The 15,956-nt window shown below is 35.2% G+C and overlaps 3 pseudogenes; 1 reads left to right on the top strand and 2 right to left on the bottom strand.

The window, feature by feature from the left end:
- The first annotated feature begins 756 nt into the window (after positions 1-756).
- Positions 757-1,714, top strand: LOC141576172 (olfactory receptor 8U3-like; annotated as a pseudogene).
- Positions 1,715-5,069: 3,355 nt separating this feature from the next.
- Positions 5,070-6,003, bottom strand: LOC141576190 (olfactory receptor 5AL1-like; annotated as a pseudogene).
- A 4,639-nt stretch (positions 6,004-10,642) lies between these two features.
- LOC141576173 (olfactory receptor 8U9-like) lies at positions 10,643-11,599 on the bottom strand (annotated as a pseudogene).
- Between the last annotated feature and the right edge of the window lie 4,357 nt (positions 11,600-15,956).

Genomic DNA, 15,956 nt, shown 5'->3' with positions numbered 1-15,956 from the left:
TCTTTGGGTATCACAAGCCCTTGAAATATATTGACACATATTTATGGGGAAAGGGGTTTATCTACATGCAGTTTAGAATAAGTTATCTAATAAACTACTTAATGTTAACTCTTTGGGCAACAAACTTCAAAGTGTGGTTAATTTTGAATTGGAAAGAAAAACATGTCTCCTTAATTTTTATGCAGATAAAATTGCGTGTTTTCCCATAGCTCTTGTTAATTTCCTTTTAGCTTCTACAGCATCCAGTCCTTACTCTTTAAGGGAAGGGATGCAGGAAAGTGAGTCGGTCTCAGATCACTTTGAAAATTTTTAAAACTTTTGGAATGTGCACAAAAATGAAAAACAGGGGAATATAAATTTGCTTTTATTTATAAATTTTGTATTTTTATGCTGTGCTGCCATATTTATGTGTGCATACAAAACTTAGGGGCACCAAAACCACTGAAATATTACTGGTAGCTGTCTGAAGTGCTTTCTTTCAGATAATATTTAAGTTTAACCAACATTTTCCCATAGTTTCTAAAATCACAAAACAAAATAATGCTTAAGAGGTGTATTCTGAGAGCGAAGAACTCTTTCCCTGGGGCAAGAATGGCATGTCATTGGAGAGCTAAGGTGTACTTTTTGCCCACAAGGTAACACAATTCAAGGCTAGAAGATGCTAGTGACCACCTCCCCCAACACTGCCACAGGCCATAAAAAATGCCATTCCTGTTCTTCATCTTATAGCGAAATCTGCAGCCTTCATCAGACTCAATGGCGGAAGTTAATGTCACTCATGTCACTGAATTCATTCTCAGTGGAATTACAGACCGGCCAGAGCTTCAGGCCCCATGCTTTGTGGGTTTTCAGTCATCTACCTGGTCACAGTGCTGGGCAACCTTGGGTTGATATCCTTGATCAGGATGGATGCTCAGCTCCAGACACCGACATACTACTTCCTCAGTCACTTGGCCTTTGTTGACCTTTGTTACTCCTCTGCTATCACTCCCAAGATGATGGTGAATTTTGTTGTGGAACACAACATGATTTCTTTCCATGCTTGTGCAATGCAACTGTGCTGTTTTCTCACCTTCATGATCATGGAGTGTTTCCTTTTAGCCTCCATGGCCTATGATCATTATGTGGCCATCTGTAGACCCCTGCATTACTCCACACTGATATCAAAGAGGGTCTGCATTCAACTAGTGGCAGTTCCATATGTATACAGCTTTCTGGTCACCCTCTTCCATACCATTATCACCTTCCACCTAACTTACTGTGGCCCCAATGCTATTAACCATTTCTACTGTGATGACCTCCCTCTCTTGGCTCTGTCCTGCTCAGACACACATGTGAGGGAAGTTCTGATCTTTGCCTTTGCTGGCTTTGATATGATCTGCTCTTCTTCCATTGTCCTCACCTCCTATACCTTTATCACTGCTGCCATCCTAAAGATTCACTCTACCCAGGGGCGACACAAGGCCATTTCTACCTGTGGCTCCCACGTGGTGGCTGTCGTTGTTTTTTATGGCATGCTGATCTTCATGTACCTACAGCCCAGATCCAGCCACACCCTGGACACAGACAACATGGCATCCGTATTCTAAATGGTGGTGACCCCCATGTTGAACCCCCTAATCTACAGCCTAAGAAACAAAGAAGTGAGAGACCCTCCAAGAAAGCCTTGGAGAAAGGCTGTGAAACTGTAAAGATGTTAAAATTAAGAAAATAGTAGTAATAATAGGTTATTAAATACAAGAAGGTAAATGAATCAAGCTTTCTCTTTCTGACATTTCTTGTAATTCTTTCCCAATCAACTGGAAATGTGGCTTTAACATTCTCTACCAGGTCCCTGGCCAATTCTAGAAAGTCAGTTTGATTCCAAGTCCTGTTCAGGCCACCATAGCCTTTAGAGACCAGTGAAATTTTGTTTGAATAGAAACACAAACATGGTCTCAAATATACATACATGTATCACAAGCAAGGGCATCACTGTGTCTTTGTTAGAACTGAGGACTCTGGAACCAAGACCGCCTAAACTTGAATTCTGTCTTCTTCCTTTTCTGACTGTGCAGCTTTGGGCAATGAACCTGAACTCTGTGACTCTCTTTCCATTTTTGGAAAATAAATAAGACCCAACTCATTGTTTGGTTTTAAAGACTAAACAGATTAATATTTATAAAACATTTATAACAATATCCTGTGATAATAAATGCTATGTAATTGTTTGCTATATAAGTGTTTGTTATGTATAATTAAAAAATAATTCATCGAGCTCTTAAAAATTTACTTCTTTAAGTAACAAGGGAAAGCCTGATTAGGTTTCTACTACCTGCTGGGCACTGAATCAAGTAGTGTTACGTATCGCAATAAAACAAATCTCAGAGTTGGGTAAGATTTTACCTCTGGGCTTCAATTTTTCATAAATTGTGTAAGGTCACATAATTAGTAATATGAAAATTCTAAATGCAATTGCAAGTCTTTCTGAATTTCGTTTTCTTAACCACTACGAGTATTATAGATTATCTGGACTTAAAAATGTCATTATTGGGTTTTTTAAAATATAAGTGGAAGAACATGTTTTATAAGAAACTGTGTTTTAAAATAAATAATTGATGCATTTGCATATTGTTCAAATAGAAATAAACTTTGTTTATAATGTCATTTATTAAATCACCCTTATAGGGTCATGATATGAAAATATTAGTGATTTGACATGCTTTAATTATTTTGACACTTCATACAAATAGTTAAATTAGTGATTTAGTATTATCTATTATTTTACCGTTTTAGAAGGAGATGCTGACAGTTACAGTCGCTATATAAAATGCTGTTTGAAGTCTGCAGTACAAGGGGATTAGTTCTTCTTCTGAGATTATTTTGTAAATAGCTCATTTATGCTGCCATGAGGTGCTTTTCAAATCTTGTGAATTGAATGAATTCTCAACTTTTTAAAACAGTTTTGACAGAGAAACACGGTGCTTCTATTTACCCTACTGTGTCTTGTGAGTGTATATTTATATAGATAGCTATCCACACACATCCTATCACATATCACGTACAGGGCCCACAGGCATAGTATAGCCAGTATCTCTTACAGGTAAAGAAATTCAGACCTACAGAATCTTAATGCCTCACTGAGGAACACCATTTTTCTGGAGCTTCATTTTATCTTTTTCCTTCATAATATTTATAACAGCAATACTTAAACACTAATTGAATCGATGTTTCCACATCTTTACACAATTTTAAAAACTAAGAAAAAATGGGTGATTCACAAGATGTCATCCAAAAACTAGGTTTAAGTTAATCTTTCAATTAGAAAATAATTTGAAAGGTATGTGAGCCTGAATATGGCACAACAAATGGGCCCTTCATATTGTACTGGACTCTGGAGAAGAAAGTAAAGGGAAAAGGTGACAATGTATGCGGCAGAGTCTCCCCACCTTCATCATCTCTTCACTTACTTTGTTAAAACTGAGATTTAACAAAATTAAACTCAAATCTTGTGTTTTTTCCCTAGTTTTTAGCTACATGTTCATTAATAAATTACATAAATTGTTTTGGATCTCTTCATTTTTAAAATATCTGTCTCAGTAGGTTGTTATAAAAATTAACTGAGACTGTCCATTTAAAGCATTTCATTCAGCACCAGACACATTCAGTAGATGGTAGCTTTATTTTTACTTTGAAAAGTTTGAAACTAAATAAATGCATCATTTATTAAGGCAATTTTTACTAAATGTAACAAAAGCAGCTTAATTTTTTTCAAGAAAAAAATATGCTTATTTTAATAGCAGAAATGAAGGACTCAAAAATTCAGTTTAAAATATGTTCATAAATAGATAAACAACAAGTTTATACTGTATAACACAGGGAACTACATACAGTATCTTGTAGTAACTTATGGTGAAAAAGAATATGAAAACAAATATGTGTATGTTCATGTATGACTGAAGTGTTGTGCTATACACCAGAAATTGACACAACATTGTAAACTGACTATACTTCAGTAAAAATACATTAAAAATATGTTTATAAACACACACAAAAAGAAATTAAAAAGAATTAAATTGCTTTAAAGATTACAATAAAATAACTTGTTAGCTTTTATATTTTCAATTTGTTGATTCTAAAATAAAGCATTTAATATTCTCAACTGTTTCTAAAAAAAAAAAGACTACTACCAAATAAAAGAGATCATTGACACAATAACAATGCTGTAAATAATTAATATTGCTCATTAGGTGTGAGTCAACATATACGAAGTGCTTGCTCTTTGCTAGGAGCTGTGTGATGCCTTTTATATTTGTAGGATTATTTAACCTTCACAATTAGTCCAAGACAAAGGGAATTATTACCTGCTTTTGCTGATGAAAAAGCTAAGAAACAGAACTGTGAAATAATTTACCCAAGATAACAGCTATTACTTGGAAAAGCTAAAATTGTTAGCCAAACTGTGTGAATGAAGATTCACATTCCTAATCACACACTTATATAGAACAGGCGATGACTTAAAATGGTGTGAAATGGCTCCAATGAACTAAACTCTCACAGCCAAAGTGTCACCAAGTGTTCAATGTCAGGCTACCCTTGTAGCTGAGTTGCAGGAAATGGAATGCTAGGAAGATTGTCTAGAGTGTTAAAACCAAATATCCCTGCTCTTAAGCTTCAACATGCTTTCAAGATTACCTGTGCAGCATGCTTAAACATAAGATACCAGATGTTGATGTACCATTTCAGTACAACGCAGATTTCTCAATAGATGACACGGAATTCAGATAAAGCTCTCTTTTCCAATACTGCTTCTTTAATGAGGAAGAGGGTGTTGTGATCAAACAGGATTAAGATCTCTCTCTTTCTCGCTCTCTCTTGTTTTTTTTCTCTTCCCTTTTATAATTCCGTAACTCAAAATTCACAAAATGCATTTCATGTGGAAATCACTAAGAATGAAACAGTGGGTGAGACATATTCTGAGTGGATCTGAGCACTGGAAGTGAGGAAGTTGGTTCATTTATCAGCATGGTGACTCTAAATGAGCCACAATTCCAAGTCTTCTGATGCCTCCCTGTCCAATGATTTTTCAGTTACTTGACAGCCAAACACAACTTCTCTGTAATTCTTTTAAGTGTACTTTTTACTTCCTGATTCCTCAAGCTATAGATCAATGGGTTCAACATGGGAATCACCACCACATAAAACACCAAAGCAAACTTATCTGTGTTCAGAAAATGGCTTGACTTGGGCAGTAAAATTATTGTCCCATAAAATATGGTGATGGAGGTCACATGGGAAGCACAGGTGGAAAAGGCTTTCTGTCTTCCTTCAGCAGAATGGATCCTCAGGATGGCAAGGAGGATGAAGACATAGGAGATGATCACGACCAGTAGAGAGCAGAGTGTATTGAACCCAGCGATGACTAACAACATCAGATCTTTGACCTGAGTGTCAGAACAGGCCAGAGCAACCAGGGGCACATCATCACAGTAGAAGTGGTTGACCAAATTGGAGCCACAAAAAGACAACTGGAATGTTGCCACTGTCTGTACGAGACCCACACTGAACCCATAAACATACATGCTAGTGATGATTCGGTTACAGAGTTTTTTAGGCATGAGAATGATGTAGAGTAAAGGGCTGCAGATGGCCACATACCTATCATATGCCATGATTGAGAGCAAATACTGCTCACAAACTACAAATGTGATGAAACAGCACACCTGAAGGGCGCATGCATAAAATGTTATGCTTTTAACATCACGTAGGAAATTCACCAAGGTGATGGGAGTGACAGGAGATGTAAAAGAAACATCAACAAAAGCCAGATGGCTGAGAAAAAAAATACATGGGTATGTGAAGCTGAGGACTGACTTGTATTAGCACAAACAAACCAAGGTTACCCATGACACTAGCTAAATAGATTACCAGGAATACACCAAAGAAAATTGCTTAAAGCTCTGGATTATCTGTGAGTCCCAAGAGGATAAAGTCAGTCACTGCTGAATAATTGCCTTTTGCCATGGTACAGATTTTAAAATATTTTTACAATAAAACCCCCCAGAGTACACATTCTGTTTATTCCTGTCTCCCTTGGCAATAATCAAGTAAATATTAGAAACTGGTTCTGACCCACCATGATCTTATGATGAATGTGTTCAGAGGAGAATCTTCACATTAGCTCTGGCAATGGAAATAAAAGCAAAAATCAACAAGTGGGACCTAATTAAACTTATAAGCTTTTTCACAGAAAAAGAAACCATGAACAAAAAGAAAAGACAATATTTGCAAAGAATGTGACTGACAAGGGCTTAACTTCCAGAATGTAAAAACAGCTCATGCAACAACAATAAAACAAACAACCCAATCAAAAAATGGGCAGAAGACCTAAACAGACATTTCTGCAATGAAGACATACAGATGGCTAATAGGCCTGTGAAAAGATGCTCAATATCTTTAATTATCAGAGAAATGCAAAACAAAATTATAATAAGATATCACTTCACGTCTGTCAGAATGGCCATCATTACAGTGTCCACAAATGATAAATGTTGGAGAGACTGTGGACACTGTTGGTGGGAATGTAGATTGGTGCAGCCACTATGGACAACAGTATGCAGATTTCTTAAAAAACTAAAAATAGACTTAGCATATGATCCAGCAATCCCACCCCTGGGCATATATGTGGAGAAAACTCAAGTTCAAAGGTAAGCATGCATCCCAGTGTTCATAGCAACATTATTTACAAGGGCCAAGTCAAGACATGGAAGCAAACTAAATGTCCATTGACAGATGACTGGATAAAGAAAATGTCGTATATGTATATACAATGGAATACTACTCAGCCATTAAAAAAGAATGAAATAATGTCATTCGAAACAACATGGATGGACCTAGAGATTATCACATTAAATGAAGTAAGTCAGAGAAAGACAAATAGCATATGATACAACTTATATGTGGAATCTTAAAAAATGAGGCAAATGAACTTATTTACAAAACAGAGACAGACTCATAGACATAGAAAACAAACTTGTGGTTATGGGGAAGGGAAGGAGAGTGGGGAGATAAATTAGGAGTTTGGGGTTAAAAGATACTAACTACTATGTATAAAACAGATAAAACATGGTCCTACTGTATAGCACAGGGAAATATTCAAAATCTTGTAATAAACTATGATGGAAATGAATCTGAAAAATAATATATATATATATATATACACACATACATATATATATATATATATATATATATATAATATGACTGAATCACTATGCTGCACAACAGAAATTAACACAGTATTGTAAATCAACTACACTTCAATTTAAAAAAATAACAATATATCTTCTTAAATTCTTGACCTTGGGATCAGGGACCCTGCCATCACTCCACTTGCAAGTCCCACTCCCATGGCTCTATTTGAAAAAAATTATTTAAATGGCAATAGATCAAATGCTACATATCTAAAATTAATATTTTTAATGACCATAATTTTCTGCCCTTTCTTTCACCTCATTTATAACACCGCAACTTTTTGCTCACTGCACTGGTATAGTTAAATAAAAGTCAGTGGTATTATAAGCAAAATAATACAAAATAATTTTGGTAGAGGATACATATACATGTGATTATACTGTATGCTAGACCAGCACTTTAAATTAATGATGTCTCTCCCTACACTATATTAATATATATATAATGAGTGTCTTTTCCCAATATACTTATTAATTACAAAGGAGAAAATTTAATTAAACATGAAATGACTAGCTAATAATAAGGTGTCCATCAGACTGATCAAATTAAATGATAGATGATACCCACTGTTGGTAAAGGCATGGGAATGTGACATGGGCTTACACATCCAACAGAGGCATAATTGTCTTCATCTTTCTGGAGGGCAGTGTAAAAGTAAGCATCAAAACTGTTTAAAATAGTCCTGCCACTTAATATAATGACTTTAACTCTAGGAACTTAGGAAAGTCATGAAAGTATGCAAGTGTCTGAATTGTTCTGTTTTTACTTACTCCAAAAAAGGAAGTTGTCTAGATATATTCTAATAGTTGCTTAGATCTTATGTGGCTCTTCAGTAAAATAGTAAATGGTAACTTTAAAATCTGAAATAGGTCTACATTTATTGATATTGAAAAGTGTTCATGATATAATCAAGTTTTAAAAGCAGCATGCTAAACAGGTTCTATAGCGATAAATAATTCCTGTATATCACATCACATGTAATGACCTAGAGATATGTGTGCAAACAGAAAAATGCTCATATTGTATGTGTCAAATGTTACCTGTTGTTCTATCTATGAGGTGATACTGTGGTCCTTCCTTCCTTCCTATTCCTCTTAATCAGTCTTCACAGTCTGTGCTGTGCCCTCTGTCCACACACTTGATGTCAGTGTCATATGTATATTTCCATCTTGCATTCCATGTGTATGAATACTGACAACTTAAGTTTTCGTATTGTTATTGCTATAACTTGTGCTTATCTGGTGTCCATATGGATATTTGAAGTATTCTGAATTATTTACCACTAAAATGAACTTCATAATCTCACCTCTTGGGGGGAAATGTCTCATTGTGATATGTTTCTTAGGCAGATTCATAGGTTAAGAAATTTGAACTACTTGGCTAATTGAAAGCAGTCTTTCTCAAAAAGGACAAAATCAATTAACAAAATCATCACATTTCAGGTGAAAATCATGACAAAGTTTTTCTTTTATATTAATAGTTTTGTAGCATATCTTCAGTTTTAACCTGAAATTCTTAAATTTTACTGTAGACAGATTTCTAAATGTTTATCATATTCAAATGAGGAGTAGGAAATCTGAAAACAATTAATTCAAAAATATTTTACTCTTAAATGTTTTTATCCATTGTCATTTTTGATCTTGTGACAATAAAATTAGCAGCTGATATTATTTTCACCTTCTTACTGATGAAGAAACTAAGGTATACAGAACTGAAAAAAATTGCCAGAGATCTTTTTTTGACCCGGGAAATGTCAGACCCAGCAGGCTTTTAGATGCCAAGCAATCTAGGCCCTTTCCTAGAGAAGCTGTGACGCAGTGATTGCTCCAGCCTGCTGAGACAGGAGGTCAAGGACAGTAATGGCAGGTGGCCAGTATCTAGACAGCAGACTCAAATCCTGCTGCAGGGGCTTTGTGAGAAAACTGGGAGCCACTGAAATGGTCCAATAGTAGGCAAATGTGTTTAAATAAACAATGAAAAAAATTAATGTTTGAGAACTGTGGATTAAGCTAGCCCTGTGTTCTGTGAGCAATGAAAATATGTATTAAATTTCCCCCTCTAGCTGTTAGTAGCAGCTTTCTAGTCTTTGTCATTAAGCATTCAAATGGCATATATGTATTAATACACATATGTATTAAAATGATATGCATGAGTTGCAAACTCAAAACTATTTTCTGTGTAACTGAAAATTATGAAATTATTACACTTATTTGAAATGCATACATGCCCATCTCTATCTCTGTCTATCTACCTGTCTATATCACAGTTATCAGTTGTGTAGGATAACCCCCATTTATAAATTGCTCCCTCAAGTTTATTAGTAGAGTTGGGACAAGAACTGAGGTCTTTAGACTCAGAGAAGGAAGGGAGATGATAGGCATGCACCTGCCATTTATTATTACCTTTTGTATGTTGTTTAAGAGTTTAAAAGTCTCCAAACTCTGTAACATTGTCCTTATTTAATTGGTAACTAACCTTGTGAGAGCCCACACCTCGTGCAGCACCATCCTTGGACTACAAGGTGCACGTTCTTCTCACAAGGATGCATTGCCTAATGGGTTCATTGTGTTCTAAGAAGCTATTCCTTTCCCAGTAATGACCAACTTACCCAAGGTCTGCCCAGTATAACTGCATATAATCCTTGCTACTGGCAAGATGATCTATGATGTTTCAATTATACTGAGTGTGTTTAATTAGAGTGTATGATACCTCTGGGATTCTATCTTGAATTACGTTGAATTACATTATTATTATTATTAACTTTTAAACAGTTGGAAAAAATATAATGAGGTCTCATGGGCTTTAAAAAAAAAAGAACAATTCACTTGAGAATCAGTCTTTAGAGACCAAACCAGACTTTAGGTCACATTAAATCAGTGAAATTGAAAAGGTTAGGATATAATACTGTTCTCTTGAATAAAGAGAATTTGTTAAATATATCAATATGGAACAGCTTTATAATGTCATATTTTCGTAGAAACTAGCAAATCAGGAAAAATTATTTGTGCTATGCATCTTTGGTTTTCACATGGGATATTGTTAATACAGCTGAAGAATTCTGAACTGGGGAAGTTGGATGGGTGGAGAGGCTGAACTTTTGTCCTATACTAGTTATATAAACAGATAATAGCTTTTCATGCAGTTCTTCATTTGAGAAACAGGAAAATTGGCATAAATTCCTATGCACCAGATAATTAATTATTTTAAATGCATTTTCATTTGAAAAGTAAGAGAATGGACATAACTTCTTATGGTTACTCTTATGTCTGAAATCTCATCCTAAGTAAAAATCTATAGAAAATTTTATTGCACAGTGAACAGATAAGTAGAAATCACATATTAGGAAGAGACATTCTAGTTTTTTTAAGAGAAAAAAACATGAAGGAAATTCCATTTTTATTTATTCAAGTCACTTTCTTAACTTCATGAACATAAAAGCCTGGTTTCTACTGATGATCACTTTTTTTCAAGGCATCCTTCACCTCCTTGTTCCTAAGGCTGTAGATTAAAGGGTTCAGCATGGGAATGATCACCATGTAGAAGACAGAGGCCATCTTGTCTGTGTCCAGGGAATGGTGAGAGCTTGGCTGTAAGTACATGAAGATGAGGGACCCATAGAATATGGTGACTGCCAGCATGTGGGAGCTACACGTGGAGAAAGCCTTGCGTCTCCCCTCAGCTGAGCACATCCTCAGGATGGCAGAGATGATGTACAAGTAGGAGACAAAGACAACCAGAAGGGAGGAAATGAACTTGATACCAGCACAAAGATCCACAGCTGCTTGGCATGAGTGCCTGTGTACGTCAGCCTGAGGAGAGGCATGTCATCACAGTAGAAATGGTTATGGATGTTGGAGTGGCAATAGGAGAGGCGAAAGGTGAGGATGGTATGGAACAGGGTGACCAGGAAGCTGTAGCTGTAGGGGGCAGCCACAAGCAGGATGCAGATTCTTGGGGACATCACAACTGTTTAGAGGAGAGTGTTACAAATGGCCACATAGAGGTCATAGGCCATGGAAGCCAGGAGCAAACACTCAGCTGTCATGCAAGCCAGGAAACAGCCTAATTGAGCAGCACATGCATTGAAGGTGATCACTTTCTGTTGGTACAAGAAGTTCTCAAGCATCTTGGGTATGATGACAGAAGCATAACAGAAATCAACAAAAGCCAGTTTGCTAAGAAAGAAGTACATTGGTGTGTTGAGTCTTTCATCCATTCTAATGACCAGGATCAGACCCAGGTTGCCTACTACTGTGAAGAGGTAGATGGATAAGAGCAGAACAAAGAGGGGAATCTTCACCTCCTGACAATCCGTGAGGCCCACGAGAATGAACTCTGTCACCTGCGTGTGATTGATCTGGGTCATGCATCTTCAGTATGTCTGGATGAAGAGAGGAGAAAATAAATCTAGCTTAATTAAATAAAATTTAAATTGTAATATCCTTTAAAGCCATTTAATTGTTAACAGGAAAATGCTAATATTAAAATTATTGGTATCCTTGAAGCCTGGGGATGGGACAAAGGTCAAAAAGAAATCTTTTGTAGGAAAGGCACATTTCTTTCCCCAAAGTCAATTGTATTTAAAGTTAAGAGCCATGGGATATGATTCAGTCCACACTGGCTCTCTTTTCAAAGCTCTTGACTTTATATTATTTAAATTTTACCATCAATTTTTCAAAATTTTGAACTATTTTTTTTTAAATCCTAACATTGAGAATATAAAAGAAATTGAATCTTCTGCAGTGATATTACCCAGACTTGCCCGTGTGATGCAAACTCCACATTGCTTCAATGCTATATTCATCTGTTGTATACCATTACTTATTGCAAAGAAGTCACCATACATTACTACAGATTCTTCATAATGTTGTTAATGCAAATGCTGGAAATAGGTAACTTTACAACAGATGCTATCGCATGCTTTGCAAGCTGTTTATTTACTTTGTGCCTTATATGCCCATTCTACAGATGAAGAAAGAACTCTGAGAGATTATGCACCTGGAGTATGCTCAGACAGCCAGTCTCTAGCACAGCTGGGATTCAAACGTGTTTTTCTGAGGCAGCAACCCACCCACTATTAAGTTCTCAATACTCCCGATTTATTCTGTTGGTACATTGCCTAGATTTCGCCAAGCGTTTGTTAATACAATGTTTCACAGACATCTTTCTATGTAAAGCATCAACTGAACTGATCAAATTCAATGAAAACCTTCAAATTTTAAAAACATTTTGCTTAGTTAAAATAAAAGTGATATTTACTTTCTAATAAAATTATATAAATGTACATGGCTCCAAACTAAAAACATACAGATTTGGATTGTTTTTATATTAATTTTCGTGTTTTTACTGTACTATTTTTGTGAAAGAATTTCAATCTAAAATGAAACTGGAGGATAGAAAGTGGAAAAATCTTACACATATGCCCTCAGGCAAACAGAAGGTAAGGACTGGTGGGGAGTTACAGGCTGATTTCTTGTAAATGCCTGATGTATCAAACACCAAAATTTATCTAAGAATCTCTCCTCATCCTTGAGCCCATAAACTTGCTTCTTGGACTTGTGAAAAACTCAGAAACAGCCAGAGCAAAGTGAGTGAATAGTAACTGGTAGAAGTTTGCCATGAACATATCAAGGATGGTCTCTGTTTTTTTTTTTTTTTTTTTTTTTTTTTAATTAAATTTAAATTTAAGTTTTTTGGAGAATGCACCCAGATATGTTTGTTTTAACTGACTCTGATTGAACTCCCCCTTGTTTATACCCACTCCATAAATGCAGCCTACCCTAAACCCTCAATGGATTTGTTTGTAGCTTGCTAGAGTTTTATGTTTCCCAAATTACAGCTCAAACTATTCCCAAACCAACCCATTTTGTACAACTTTAAGCTTACCTCAGTTTCTCTCTCTTTTTTAAGTTGACATTTGAAATGGATAATCTTCATTCATTTTACCTATCCTTTTTGTCTGTTCTTCATAATTGAAATATAAAAATCAATACAAGCTTCAATTTAGGACAGAATAAGATAATTATAAATGAGTTTTGTTTATTGCTATACATTTTCTTGTTAGTATATCCCATAATGTCTCATGTCATATTTATCTCTCTTTCTCCACACAAAAATTTAAAAACAGTTTTAAGAAAACATAAATTGCTCTGCACATGCTAGAAATTAGACTTGCAGAATCATCAGCCCATGCATTCTGATTCTTTTCTACTCATGCTACATTAGAAGCATTTATTTTATCATGTTGATAATGATCTTTTATATCAAACAGCAGTAGGGCATGCCATTAAAAATATGAGATTAGAGTTTGAATCATGGTGATGTTATGTACTAGTGAGTGTGTTTCTTAGTGAAATTACTCAGGATTTCTTGGTTTGTTTACTGAAAGAAATAACAGAGGCACACTCCTTCTTGGAAAATAAATGTAAAATTTCCATTTGAGCTCACTTATACTGTTGTATTTATGAGAAGAAAATACTATGGAATTTCTGTAATGAACACTTGCTTTTTGAATGAAAGGTATCTATTGAAAACTATCATTTCATTGATATGTGTACCAGGTGGGATACAGTGGAAAGAACCAAGAATAAAATTGGGAGAACTATATTTAAATGGCTCCATCACCCTCTAGTCACAGTAATTTTAGCATGTCAAAAATTCCTTTGTTCCTCAGTTTCTTAATCTGTAAATGGTGCTATTTTATATCTAAAAAATGCAAACATTAAGATAAAATAATGTGTCTGCACATTGCCTACATGAGTAGATTTTAAAATAGAAAATATTATGTTAAAATTGCTCCCCTGATCTAGTAAAAGGTAGATGTAGGGTGAAGTCAGAGTAATCACTTTTAAAATTCACTGGTAGCGAGGTAGGCAGTACTTACTGGTCAGGGTAAGATACTAGAACATGGAAATTACACAACAAGACACAGCCAATCCTTATCTGTTGGATGCAGACATCTGTAGTTAAGGATTTATATGCAATATATATGTTAAATTAAAGACATAGAAGAGTGTCTCATTTTTATTTTTAGCTCTTCAAATATAGTCTCAACAAAGAATAAATTAACAAAGGAATATATAGCCTACCTGATACATTTTCTTACCTCAGGAAACAGATGTAAGGATACATCAGGAGAAGGTAGATGTTCTTCATAAAGCATGGACGTCAAAATCAAAAATAATTTTTAGCTGTGTCTTTGTGCAAGTGTCTACAACTTTCTATGGGAAGAGGACAATCTCTGATGCTATTGTTCATTACGTGAGATGAGTAGGTCATGGGAGTATTTAAAAGCTTAGTTAGTGGTCCCACAATATATAAATTCCATTTTGAAATAATCAAGCAACTGTTTGATTAGAAATTTGGCTTACAAGGCCCAAAATACCAGCTAAGACTCCCCTGTTCAGCAGCTATAAGAACTACAATATGCCATTTTATCTTATCTTAAAGATGGCACACGCAAATGAATGCAAATGTATTTGAAAGTATATTATATATGATCTTTTAGCATCTAACCCGTGATATTTTATCTTCAACTTCCATTTACATCTTTTCTCTTCTGCCACAGCCAACACACATTGATCTGTTTAGAATAATTGTTTTGTGGTCCTCGGTTACAATAAGAAGACTGTACATGCATCCCTGTTTCATATGTTCTTTTTCCTGTGCTCATCTCTACCAGGTGAGTGGTGAATGAAAGGTTGAAGGAAAAACTCCTATTTATCCTTCAAGGCCTATCAAAATCCCACGTTCCTGTAAAGATCTCCCTAAATTCCAATTCCCATGCTCTGTTACCTACCAGTTTTCATTTTTGCATTCTGGAAACATTTTATGCATAAATTATTTGCACATCACTTGTGGTTTCCATCTGTTTCCATATTTGTTTTTTGGAGAGACTGTAGACTCCATGGGTAGAAACCATGATTTTTTGATTCATTTCCTAATGTAGCCCCTTCTAGATGCTTGGCAATGGGGAATTAAAGGTTAATTTTGGTAATAAAATTTCAATTTATTTCTCCTGCTCATAATTAATGTTCTTTAGTTATTTCAAATATATTAAGGGATGTAGTGATGACAATTATAAGGTGCTCACCTCTCATTCTGGGTAAAATGACTAGCTTTTGCAAAAATGAAAACAGTTTAGACATAGTTTACAATATAATCAATTAAGTGCCTGACTTGTCCAAATGATTGAATAGATTCTATTTTAGAGATCTCAAATTTTTACTCCAAACAAATAAAATGTGTATCATATAATATCACCTACCTATACAGCTGAAATAAAATTAGAAGAAACACTCTTTACCCTCATTTCTAAAATGTCACCCAAAAAGCTTTATTTTAAAATCTATTCTATTCTAGTTGATTTTAAAAATTCAGATTTTTGTCACAATTTTTAAAAACAACCTTTAAAACTACCTGGGTAGAAGGTGTTCCTATTTCTTCTCCAAGTGGGTTTGTGCAGCAGTGAACTGCAGGGTTTTATCAATGACCTACCCCAAGGGATCTTACTGAGGGTCTGATGTAAGATCATCAGGAAAGTTACAGACCACACCCCAGAGGGAGCCCACAGCCTGCTGGAGATCAATTAGCATTGCTCTCTTGTTTGAGGAACCACCCTAGCATCCCCTCATTTTTGAGCTGCTATCATTTACTGATTGCTGTCATAATTGTTCATAATGTTTTTGCTCAAAAACAGGATTTAAATCTATCCATAAAAAAGA

The sequence above is a fragment of the Camelus bactrianus genome, chromosome 36, assembly GCF_048773025.1.
Source record: "Camelus bactrianus isolate YW-2024 breed Bactrian camel chromosome 36, ASM4877302v1, whole genome shotgun sequence".
Lineage (NCBI taxonomy): Eukaryota > Metazoa > Chordata > Mammalia > Artiodactyla > Camelidae > Camelus > Camelus bactrianus.
The sequence above is the reverse complement of the archived record's forward strand: the minus strand, read 5'-3'. Positions and strand labels throughout refer to the sequence as shown.